The sequence below is a fragment of the Trichechus manatus genome, unplaced genomic scaffold (genome assembly GCF_000243295.1).
Source record: "Trichechus manatus latirostris isolate Lorelei unplaced genomic scaffold, TriManLat1.0 scaffold00053, whole genome shotgun sequence".
NCBI lineage: Eukaryota > Metazoa > Chordata > Mammalia > Sirenia > Trichechidae > Trichechus > Trichechus manatus.
The window spans coordinates 2,256,389-2,269,318 of NW_004443989.1; the positions used below are offsets into that span (position 1 = coordinate 2,256,389).

General features: G+C 44.2%; 1 protein-coding gene and 1 long non-coding RNA gene across 2 annotated transcripts in view; both read left to right on the top strand.

Annotated features, from left to right (window-relative positions):
- The window catches only part of WWOX (WW domain containing oxidoreductase), a 1,054,678-nt gene that overhangs the window by 920,895 nt on the left and 120,853 nt on the right, over positions 1–12,930 (top strand). The window lies entirely within an intron of this gene.
- LOC111820851 (uncharacterized) overlaps positions 3,115–12,930 on the top strand; it is a 21,893-nt gene continuing 12,077 nt past the window's right edge. The window contains exon 1 of the long non-coding RNA XR_002824344.1: positions 3,115–3,148. This is a non-coding gene — a long non-coding RNA (uncharacterized LOC111820851). The remainder of the gene's footprint in view (positions 3,149–12,930) is intronic.

The following is a 12,930-nucleotide window of genomic DNA, read 5'->3' on the forward strand; positions in this document are numbered from 1 at the left end:
ATCTTTCTCCAGAACAGATTTTCTTCAGAGCACTGTGGGCCCATGTCTGAAAGGCAGCATGGTGAAATACACAGCCAGGAATGGTGGATCCCTGGAGCTAGGTGCCCACTTGGCCTCCTGACAGACTCCTTAATTGGCCCTGAGACCCTGTACTTAGTATTGGATGGGGAAGGGTTGCACTTTAGAGGTGAAAGGGCATGTGGTATGTAAGGAGTGACTTCATGAGCTTTACCGAACAGCCTAGGGAAATTCTCATGATTCCAAGGCCTTCAGCTGGGCCTTCTTCAGTGACCTAGGTTGGCTCATTCTCTCTCCCCACCAGAAAAGTATGACACATGTAGACACCTGGACTATTCCCAGACAAAGCTTGGTTCTTCCTATGTTCAGAGGAATGGGGCAGAGTAGGGAAAGAGTCAGAACGAACAAGGGAAAAGAAAGCTAGTCACATCAAAGAGAGCTTATCTCAGCAAACATCACTGTTTGCCAGTCAGATTTGCCAGTCAGATTTCATGGTTTGTAGGTGGCTCTCAATTTTCAGAGCCAGGAAGGCCAGGCTTGGGGTAACTGGTTAAGATTTCCTCATCTCATCCCTCTGCTGGAACAACAAGCTAGGAAGAAGTTGGCCAAGAGGCAAGAAGCCAGAACAAGACTCCTGGCTGGACAAGAAGTCCTGAGTAATGCCGATTTGACTTCATGTGGGGTGAAGAGAGGAATTACCTGAATATGGCTACTGGCCCATAGTAAGGCCTTCAGGTACTCAAGTTTGTGGTCCTGCTGAAAGAGTAGACTTAAATTATTAGTATCTGTAGCACTTTCTCTGCAATCTGGCAATATCCCTGCTGTTTCAGTAGGCTCTTGTGGTTGGAAGGAAATCACTCAAGTTGCCTCATGTAATGTGGAGCCTTTTATAAATATGTTTGTACAAGGGGACCAGGAGAGTCTAACAGCCAGTCCTCGAAGAGACAGGAAATGGAGGGTTGTTCTGGACTAAAGGAGGCTTAGGGACTGTCAGCATGTAGTGTTCATGGATCTTTAGTCTAAGGCTCTACCACTATATGACCCTGCTCCCTCAGCATCTCTCCTCCATTCTAGCTTCTTCTGCTTGCTCATCATTTCTGCTTCCTCTTAATTTTGACTTACACATTCTGATCTTGGCTTCTTTGACCCCTCTCTATGGTATGACCTCAGCACACACTATTGATCCCCTCAGGTTCCTAAAAGAGAAAAATCTGATCGAATCAGCCCATCTTCCTAGGCCAAGCCGTTGGTCACTGGCCAGGCTCTGGACTAGCTGGCATGATAACATCCAAGCGTGGCCTGCAAGCAACCCAGGCTTGTAATCCTAAACTTGGGCCAGTGGGAGGGCTGCTTTGAGGTAAAGACTAAGCAGGACATTATAGTATATTGGCTGTTTTCTCCATCACAGAGATGCAAAACCCAGGCAGCAGCAGGAATTCTGCAGCTGGGCTTGCCCCGCTGAACCTCAGAGTTTTAGTCCAGACCAGAGAAGGACAAGGATTGCAGAAAGTTGTGGGACTTGCCTGGGGTAGTGAACAGCACTGATGAGCATCTCCATTCTCCATGGGTGAATGGTGCAAAGGCCAACCTCATGGTCACGGGAATGCATGGTATGGGACCACTGCGGGTATGATACAGTTGGAAAAATGACAGTATGAAGAAACACAGCATCTTCTTTGGGAGTTTCTTTTTGAAAGTAAAAGGGGTTTTCTAGCTCTATCCTGTGGAGACCACTTTGGTTTCCATTTTTCTCAGATGATACCATCTACAGAGGGGGCTTCTTCCACTGTGGGTGCATTAGTTCTCAAATGTGTCTTCCACGTTCAGAACCACATAAAAAATAAAAATGAATAAAAACAAACCCATTGCTGTCAAGTTGATTCCAACTTATAGTAATCCTACAGGACAGAGTAGAACTGCCCCCATAGGGCTTCCGAAGCTGTAGTCTTTACGGAAGTAGACTGCCACGACTTTCTCCTACAAAGCAGCTGGTGGGTTCGTACCACTGATGTTTCAGTTAGCAGCCGAGCACTTAACCACTGTGCCACCAAGGCTCTTTTCAGAACCACACAGTACTTATTAATTACCACAATTAGTACTTATTGTGGGCTGGTAAGACTACTTCTGATATATACCACCTATTCAAAGAGAAATCATAACCCACCATACAGCAACGCCAGTAGAAACCCAGGATGTAATCTGACCTCCATCTTTTAAAGCTAAACATGCCTATTGATCCTTCCTTTACCAAAAGATGCTTTCTGTTGGAACACTTTTTAAATTTGCCTTTTTTTTTTTTTTTGAGTCGTGATATTTAACATAATGAGAGCAGTATGTGATTAACACAATGTACCTCATACGTAGCTGTCACCAGAAATCGAGCCAATTCCATTGTATCTGAACCAGGATACTTAGATATCCTTTCTCTCATATAATTCATACAATTCTGTACTACCAGGACTTCATACCAAGAATGTGAACATAGTGGGCACAGTAGTCCGCTCTGCCATTTTTGAGCAACAGGGCAAGTCTCTTAAACTTTCTTTTATGTCTGTTTACTCATGCAAAAACATTAGTTACCTATCTGACAAGATTTTTATAGCTGTTAGAAATAATACTTGTAAAGTTTCTGGCAATGGTTGATACTCAATATAATTACCATTATCACTAGTATTTTCACATACTGATATTTATGAATAAAAACAGGAATTACTTCTTCATATTGGTCTACTTACTAAATATTTTCCAGCCCCTCAAGCTTTCAGGCCTAGTAAACAAGATTGCCATCTTAGCTATCTGGATCTTGTGAAACTTATAGCTTTTGCTTGTTTTCCCTCAGAAGGATGTTTTGAGAAGGAAATTTTTCTCGCAGTCAGGGGTATTATTTCTTCGTCGGCCCCTATCGTCATGCTGGATACGGGGGCGGCTCAATGGGGGCTTGGGTGCCTGAGAAAAGGAGTGAAAAACCCAACTGCGAAAACCCAAGAGAAACCGAAAGACCTGCACACTGGAAAAAAAAAAAGAGCCGACAAGCGTCAGGACTGAGGCGGTTAAGGAACTGGCTTCGACAGGAAGTGGGCAGAGCGCTGTTTTCAGTATGCTCATGGGAACGGCGTTGGAAAGTGCTGTGGTGAGTATGTGTGGAAAAAAGGGCTTTAATCAAGCTATAAATATCTGTTTCTTTGAAGTTTTATGACCAACAATTAATGTTACTGGAAGGCACATAAAGAGTTGTTTCTTGACTTGGTGGGTCTCGGCAGGGCAGGGGCAGGTTGAGATCCTGTCCTTGTGGGACACTGTCCCTACCGATTCCGTTTCTGTGTTTGTGTGTGTGTGCATGTGTATGTGTGTGTGAGAGAGAGAGAAAGAGAAACTCAATGTGTAGAGAAGGTCTCTAAAAGCATCCTCAGTACATAGTTACTTGGTTTCGTCATTTGTTCATTCATTCATTCAGTTAACTAATGTTTCTTGAGGGCCAGTTATATGCAAGCCCTGTGGATACAGCAGTGAATAAACAAAAGAAGCCTTGCCCTCATGCGGCTTCCATTCTAGTTGGGGAAACAGATGGTAACCAAATAAAGACATGCCAACAATCAACAGACAATCAACAGACCAGTTGCCATCAAGTTGACTGACTCATGGTGACCCCATGTGTGTCACAGTAGAACTATACTCCACAGGGTCTCCAACAGCTGATTTTTTGGAAGTAGATCACCAGACCTTTCTTTTGAGGCACCTCTGGGTAGACTCAAACCTCCAACCTTTTGGTTAACAGCTGAGTGTATTAACCATTTGCACCATCCAGGGATTCTAAAGACATGCGAGGGAAGGGGATGTGCTATGAAGGCCATCCACACCGGTTAAGAGGAGAGAGGGCAGAAGGGAGATGGGCTGTGTTCCACTAGAGAGGTCTCTGATGAATGACCTGTAAACAGAGGCCTGAATGAAGAGACAGAGAGCAGGCGCCTTCAAGGCAGAGAAGACAGCAAGTGCAAAGGTCCTGTGGTAAGTGTGTGCTCAGCAGGGACCAGGAGCTCCAAGGAGGCCAGTGGGAAAGACAGAGGAGTCCTGGTCAGAGACAGTGCACTCAAGGGACCTGGCTACATACTGCCTTGCAGGTCTTTCTGTAAGGACTGCGGATTTTAATCTGAGGGAGACCAGGAGGCCCTCCAGGGTTTCCTTTGTTCTGCAAATCCTGTAACAACATCTTTCCCCCAAACGTCACTTTTCCTATAAAATAAAACAAGCAACACAAGAAGCAAAAACAAAAACTCCCTCAGTAAGTAGTAGAAAGGGCTTTGTGTTGTTGTTAAGAATGCTGTGGATGCTATGGCTTCCCCACCCCCTCACATCTTGCTATATGATGACCTCAACATTAGACATTTTTGCTGCCTCATTCTTGCTCAGAAGCTCTTCCGTCACTTCTGTGAGAATAAATAAACTTGAAAGCTGGCAGGCTGTAGCAGCACATACCTGCTTCCCCATAGGGTGCCCATTACATCCAGTCGTCCTTAATGTGGACTTTAAGGAATCTGGAATTAACAATTCTTTGGATTCAGGACTTAGCTTGGGGTTCACCTGTGCACGCACCTTGGAGGAAGAGTTTACTTAGCAAAGTGTCCTCGGAATAATCTGGAGAAATTCACCCTTTGCAAGAGAGCAGTTTTAAAGTACCCTTGGGTATTTTAGAAACTCCTGCTTACTCAAGAGCATTCTTACTGATTCCTTGAAGCAGCTCACCTAAAGACTTTTGTTAGATAAAACTTTGTTTTTTAAAAAGGGTTTCTACATATGCTTGAAGGCAGTTTTAAAAAGGAAATGCGTAATTCAGATCAGCTTCCCTTCCAGGTAGTTTGAATTGGAGAGGCTTGCCTGTGTTTGTGAGAGGGCTTCCTCCTTCCTTTTCTTGGGTGCAGGGAGCTACTTATGACTAATGGGATTCATTACATGTGTGCTTAGCCTACCTATTACTAAGGCTTTAACAATATTAAAATTCAAAGAGATAACAGAGAGGGAAGCCTTTGGGAGAGACAGATCAATTGCTCTGCTTGCTTGCTTACTTGAAAACAGCAAAATGGCAGCAGCCTAGCCTGCCGTGTTTATTTAACAGTAATAAAGCCAGGGGCAATATCACGGAGTTGTCCAGAAATGATTTGCTCATCATATGATTGAGATGTGAACCTCTGTTCATCAAAATCTCACTGCCACACAGACGCTCTACGTCTTTCAGGATTCCAGATCTCTCTCCTCTGGAAATGGGGCCATGAGTTTCAGCAGCTGCTTTGGGAAGAGGCCGGCTGTGTGTTACTGTTTGTGTAATTGGCCTTTGTTGTTAGCTGGTATAGAGTCAATTCGGACTCATGGTGACCCCATGTGTGCACAGTAGAACCGTGCTCCATAGGGTTTCAAGGCTATGATCTTTTGAAAGCAGTTCGTCAGGCCTGTCTTCCGAGATGCCTCCGGATGAGTTCAAACCGCCAACTTTTTGGCTAGTAGTTGAGTACTTAACTGTTTGCAGGGACTCCTAATTGGCCTTTGTTATTGCTGTTGTTGTGTGCCGGCCAGTCAATTCTGACTCATACCCACCCTATATGACAGAATAGAACTGCACCGGAGGGTTTCCTAGGCTGTAATCTTTACAGGAGCAGGTCTCCAGGTCTTTTCTCCCACAGAGCTGCTGGGTAGGTTCAAACCACCCATCTTTTGGTTAGCAGCTGAGCACTTCACATTGCACCACCAGAACTCTTTAACTGGCCTTTAGCCTGATCTAATTCTTTTTCCAGTAGAAGAAATAGTTGGCAAGGAATGAATTGTGATGTTAGCAGAGGCAGATTTGTGTACCTTTTAGGGAAAACATGATTTCCTGAGGGTTGGACACAAAGATGGAGATTTTTTGAGATCTCTCGAGAAGTAATGCAAATGTTATTTACAAATCATTCTTCAAAAGCTCTCCATGAACCTCCCAGCCCACCCTGAGTGCCAGCTTGCTCTGGTTCCTCATTCTCCTAACTCCTGGCCCCGCCAGAGTGGAGTCTGTGTTTTAATCCAATATAGAGCCTGTTCTCACTGATGGACATACAACTTTTTGTTGCCCTAATCTGTAAAATATAATGCCGTTTTCTACCTACCTTATGTTTAGTGTTATATATTGAGTTGTGACCCCCAAAAAGATATATTGAATTTCAAACCTCTGGTACCTGTGAATATGACCTTGTTTGGAAATAGGGTCTTCAGAGATGTTATCAGTTAAGTTAACATGAAGTCACAGTGGAGTAGTAGTTGTTAGGTGCCGTTGAGTCGGTCCTGACTGAGAGCAACCCTATAGGACAGAGAAGAACTGCATTATAGGGTTTCCAAGGAGTGGCTGGTGGATTTGAACTGCTGACTGTTCGGTTAGCAGCCGAGTTCTTAACCATTACGCCGCCAGGGCTCCACACAGTGGAGTAGTGTCCTTATAAAAGAGGAGTGTATGAACCATTCAATATGAGTGGTGCCCTTATAAAACAGGAGAAGAAACACAGAGAGACAGATACATAGAGGCAAGACAGCCATGTGAAGATGGGGGCAGAGACGGAGTTATGCTGTAGCTATAAGCTGAAGAACGCCTGGGGCTACCAGAAGCTGGAACAGACAAGAAAGGGTCTTCCCCTAGAGACTTCTGAGAGAGCATGGCCCAACCAACACCTTGATGTGGACTTCCAGCCTCCAAAACTTTGAGACAATAAATGTCTGTTCTTATAAGCCACCCAGTTTGTGGTAATTTGTTATGGGTGCCCTAGGAAACTAATATACCCAACCTCCAAAAAACCCATTGCCGTCGAGTCGATTCCTAATACACTACTTAGCAATTCACTAACTTTAAAGAAAGATGCCAGGATGTTAGTTAAATAAGCATGAGATAACTATTCAATGGACTATTATACATCAACGAAAAGAATGACACTTCTAACGAGGAAAATCTGTGTAAAATATTATGTATTTGCATATTTAAAAAAACACAAAATAAATGCCACCTCATGATGGAGGAGGGTAGAGGGAGAGACAGATATTGGAGTGGAAACAAAAATACTAATACACTGAATACCAATTTATTTACAATGGTCATGTTTGGACAATGGGTCTCCAGCTTTGTTTTTCATTGTATTTCCTCATTTTAAAAATAAGTACTTTTAATTATAAGACCAAAAAGAAATGTTCAGTGGCTATTCTGACCCAATGTTTTTCTGTTTAATTTAAATGGAGCTTTTATTTGCATAAAAATTAGGCTTATAATATATATGACAACTTTTTTTTTTTTTTTTAAGGGGCCATTTGCAATCACAACAGCTAGGCAACCACATCACTGATTTTCCAAGAGGGTCAGCGTTCCCAGTACCATGGCAGCCCAGTGATACCCATGACAAACACCACAGCACTAATTCTACCACAGACTTCCTGTCAGAGGCCAGGGGAGGGACATTAGCCTATTTAACTTGGATGAACATCGGAAGGATAATCAGATATTACTTAATCCTGTTCCTTTTTCTCAAACCATTGATAGTTTTCTCTCCTGCCTCCCTGCCCCCATGGCTTTTGACAGAGAGGGACAGAGCTTGAAGAAAGGGAAGAAGGGAAACTGAACAACTCAGCCAAAGAGCAGGCCTCACCACAGCTTCCTGACCACTCTTCTCGCTCTCCCCTTGCAAGAAAGAAAGGGAGGAAGCCCAGCACATGCTAAAAAGAAACCCATTGCCGTCAAGTCAATTCCTCATAGCGACCCTATAGGACAGAGAAGAACTTCCCTATAGGGTTTCCAAGGAGCACCTGGTCGATTCCAACTGCTGACCTTTTCGGTTAGCAGCTATAGCTCTTAAGCACTGTGCCACCAGGTTTTCCCAGAACATGCTAGCACTCGGTATTGTGTGTTATAGGAGACTTCAACAAATGCTATGGAATGAATGAATGAATGAATGAATGAATGATACCCAAAGGGTCACTCAAAAGTAGCAGCATAATTTAGACAGGCTATCAGCCTATCTCTCATCCCATCTCCCCACTCTTCCATCCTGTGACTCTGGAAATAAATGTTTCCTCATTTACAAACAAGCTGGTCAGTGGGGCTACTTTCAAAGTTGGTTGCATGTTGCTGTTTCGTTCTCATTTTGCCAGCACTCTCATCTCTATTTCCTGGATTCTAAAAAGAAAAATAAATAAATAAGTAAAAATAAAAAATAAGCAACAACACACTGCATTAAAAGAGTCCCCTTTTGAAAATTCAGGTAAGATCTTTGTTTTTTTAATAAGGTAACATTTTCTAGAGATTGGTATAAGATATGTACAAGGTTAAATATATAAACTCAGTGACCATCCGAAGCTCTACCTTTAACAGATAAAAGCAAAAATCTCCATCATTTTAGGAGCTTTAAAGAGACAATAAGGGAGGCAATAAGAGGAGAATTATAGTGTTTCTTTCATTAAAAGGAGTCCAATATTTATTGATCCAATAGGTTTACACTGTATGTTCTCAAGAGTGTCATCAGCTGAAACCAGATGGGCGTCTTGGGCAATTTTTTCTCACATTACTGCCAAGGGGATTTGCCGAATCGCCTTGTCAGCTTCTGAATTCTTTGGGCTCACAAGAAGGGCGGCGTGGTTCTGGCTTATTTCTAAGCCCTTTTGAGGTGATTTCTGGTCCTCAAATTGAGGCAAAATAATCCTCACAATTTCTAGAACATTCTCCCCCCCATTCTACTGCAAAGAGGACCCCTCCAAGAGGCCTTCTGACACCTCACGATCGACTTACGATGGGTTATACTTGCTCAAGAAATGCCTGTTGCCTTCTCCCCCTTTTGTTTTCCTCTATACCCCAGCAGGGCTGTTTCCCTCTGGCAGTTTTATTTGGGGGAGGGGAGAGAAGAGGTGGAAAAATGGACCCCTATTTTATAGCTGTTTCCTCAAGGAGCTCAAACTGCTTTCAGGCATGTCCTTATTACCTCATTAATCCTCATAATGTTCCCTCGGCGGTATTATTCTTATTTTCAGGATGGAGAAATTGAGGCACAGACAAAATAAATGGCATGTAGAAGGTCGCAGGGCCAGTCAGCGGAAGAAGCAGGGGCGGGGGCAGGCTTCTGGCATCCATCCTAGGCCATCGGTCAGACTGTCCTCTTCAAATGAGGGAGGGGAATGGAGAAAAGCTCCAATTGCATAGATAATAAAACAAACGTGCCATATTCAGTTATCACTCATCTAGCAGAAATCATCTTCTTGGAGAATGAGTAGACTGCTGTTGTTGTTGTTAGTTCCCGTCGAGTTGATTTCGACCCACGGCAGCCCCATGTGTGCAGAGGAGAACTGCTCCTTAGGGTTTTCAAGGCTGTGACCTTTTAGACGCAGGTTGCCAGGCCTGCCTTCCAAGGCACTCCTCTGTGGGTTCGAACCTCCAACCTTTCAGCTAGTTGTCAAGTGCTGAATCGTTTGTGACACACAGGGACTCCGACTACCACCGGTTTACTGAACCGTTATTGGTTGCATTGGTCCTGTGTGCCTGACACTGTACTCTCGGCTGTGAGGTCACCGCTGTTAATAAGACAGATTTGAGACTTGTCCCAGTAATGTTGCTATGTGGGTGGTGTAAATACAAAACCTCACAAACAAGAACACAGACGGGAAGAAAGCCATGCTTCACTCCTCTTGCCCTTTCCGAGCCACCCTCCTCTCCTGCCTGGATTATTGCGCTGTTCTCCTAAGGTCTCCTGGTACCCTCTCCTTCCTGCTTCAGTCTTCCCAATAGTGAACCAGAGTGTCCTTTGAAAGCATAAGTTAGATCAAAACTTTCCCCTGTGCAGAACCTCCCAAAGGCTTCCCATGTTACTCCGCGTGAAAGCCGTCAGCTCACCCATGGCCTGTGATCTCCTGTACACACTCCCCTCTCCCAGAGGGCTCCATTCTCACCTCTCCAGCTCTCTCCCTCACTCACTCTGTTCCAGCTACCTGGGCCTCCTTCCTGTTCAAATGCCCCAGGCACACTGCCTGGAGGTCTCTCCTCTCTTTGTTACCTCCGCTCAGAGTGCCTTAGATACTCACAGGGCTCACCTTGTCCTTCCTCACCTTCTGGATGAGGCTTCTCTTGACATCTTATTTAAAATCACAATCTCCCATACCTACCCCAACACCACCCCCAATGGCTCCCTCACCTGCTTTATTTTGCTCCGTAGCATGATCGCCCTCTAACATACCTTGCTGTTCACTCATTCATTTTTGTCTTCTATCTCCTCCCTTAGAATGCTCACTCTGTGAGGGCAGGTGTTCGCAGCGGCATTCCGTCATGGAGAACCTAGTAGGTGCTCAACAAATAATTGATCTTTTTAAGGCAGGACTCGACTCTCACAGAATAATGAGAAGGATCCTGAAGCAAGGATTTGGGTCCAGAAGATGTCATTAGATTCTCTCCAAAATCCAGATAGGAGGGAGTATTGGGGTGGGGATGGGTCATCTACAGGGATTCTTTGGTTTGTAGGCGTATTGGAGAGGGGTCTAAGAAGGAGCCTGGGATAGGTCCGCCCCTGGGTGATGCAAATTGTTCACGCTCTTGGCTGCTAACTGTAAGGTTGGAGGTTTGAGTCTACCCAGAGGCCCCCGGGAAGGAAGCCCTGGCCATCTACTTCTAAAAACCCAGCCATTGAAAATCCACAGTTCTACTCTGACACACATGGGGTCACCAGGAGTTGGAATTGTGTGTGTGTGGTGTGTGTGGTGTTTTTTTGTTTTGTTTTTTTTTGCATCCATCCTAGGCCATCAGAAAGCATAAAAGGATCTGTTCACTTAAAGGGCCGGATTGCATTTTTTTTTTTTTTTAAACTTTCTTTTTCCTTCCACACAAAGTTAATCTACCTGGTTCCGTGGCACTCTGGAGATACTCATTATTGACAGGGGTATATGTAAGGCAGAGGCTGCCCCAGGTCAGTGGAATCACAGAGAAGTAAGAATCCTCTCATGGAGAGCTTGTTCTCCTCAATAATTGCATAATGACGTCTTTGATTCCCGGGCCTCATCCCCAGCTGTTTCCTCAGGCATCTAGTCAAGATCTGCGATGCCACTCACAATCCGGCAGGATGCATGTTTGTATCTGGCTCCAAAAAAAATTTTTTTTTTTTTTTTCCCACATCATTGCAGCCCATGGCAGAAGATTCTAGCAATTAGCAGGAACCAAAACTGATAATTTATTGCAACCAACACTGTGATCTAATAGTCACGCATTGCAAAAGCAAAATCCATATTTTCTTCACAGAGGCATTGCAGCGCTATCATCCGCTCCGCGGGCTTTCTGATGTCTTTTGTTTGCATTAGGAAAAACATAACCCTCTCCCACTGAGAGCCAGAGAGAGCCCCTCAGGTTGAGAGAACGATGACATTCAGAATTGTACTTTGAAGGGGCTTAGGCTTGTGTACTAGGGGTGAGGACAGTGCAGTTTAAATCTGTTTCCAAATGATCTTTGGAAGGTAAAGGGTACTTTCTTTCCTTTTTTTGGGAAAGACGATCACCCTTCCTTTCTAAGTGTCCTAACATAAGCTATTGGTACTAGTATAAGAGGGTAGGGGGGCTCGGAATGGGAACTGAGGAGGTTCAGGTCTTTCATCCTCCGATCACAGCTCAGATCTGTTGATTCTGACCACTGAATCTTGCCTCGCATCGGAACCTCGAGTGAATTTCCAAACCACCAGGCAACATAAATTACAGGCAAAATGATAAGTCAGGTCCTGCCAGGTGACTAAGGCAGCGTGGCAATGCTTCAAGTCTTTAAAGCCATATCCCAGTGGCCCAAAAGCATTAATATGTTTGGAACATTGCCTGTCCAATGTCTGGAGAGGTGCCTGCAAAATTTGATTCCTAGGTCCATCAGGTTTGGGAGCTGGAAAAGACTCAAGACACTATCTAGTTCAGTGAATTTCAAACCTGTCTGCTCATCAGAATCACCTGGGAGCTTAAAAAAATCCAGATTCCTGGGCCTCACCCTCCAGAGAGCCACATTCATTTGGTCTTGCATTGGGACCAGGAAGCTCATTTGGGGACCCCCTCCTCTTTCACGGGGAGTCCCTGGGTGGCATAAACAGTTAAGTGCTTGACTATTAACCAAAAGGTTAGCAGCTTACACCCACTCAGCGGTGCCTCAGAAGAAAGGCCTGGCGATCTGCTTCCAAAAGGTCACAGCCTTGAACACCCTATGTAGCGCAGTTCTACTCTGCAATACCTGGGGTCGCCACGAGTCAGAACGACTCAACAGCAACCAGTTTAGTTTTGGTTTTCTTCTTTCATGGAGGAGGAAACTGAGTTTCAGTGTGTGAGACATAAAGTTGGGGATTCAACACAAAGGCCCAGACCCCCAGTCTGCAGCTTTTTCTCCTAGACCATGTTTCTGCTTCTTAACCAGGAGAAACTTCAATTAGCTAACCCATCAAGGACCACCATGGGCAAAGAGTGCATTTAAGGATGGCCTGGAAAAAGTGTATTGGGATCTGCCAGGCTTCCTCGCCCCTTCCCAGGTACCCACGGTTGCATTTCAATAAATTTCTCCAAAGGCAATTATATATCCCTGCATGCTGAGCAAACTCTCCTTGTGATCATCTCAGGGTTTTCTTTTGTTTTGCTGAAGAGTGAAAAAGGTTGTTTCATAGCGAGTTTTCCCTAAATATTTACCATGAAGGTACATAAATGAATGAGTTGAGGTGGGTAATATCAACCTAGATATATTTTGCTGGAAAATTAAAAGTATATAAATAAATATAATATAAAATAATCTTCATTTCCTCAAAGAAATATATGCCCTCCTATCTTGTCTTACAACACATGGCCCTCTCCATTTATCTTTTATTTTTCTACTTTTTATAGAGTAAAAGGTATGATAAGTATTTCATTTTTCTCTTTAGTGTAAG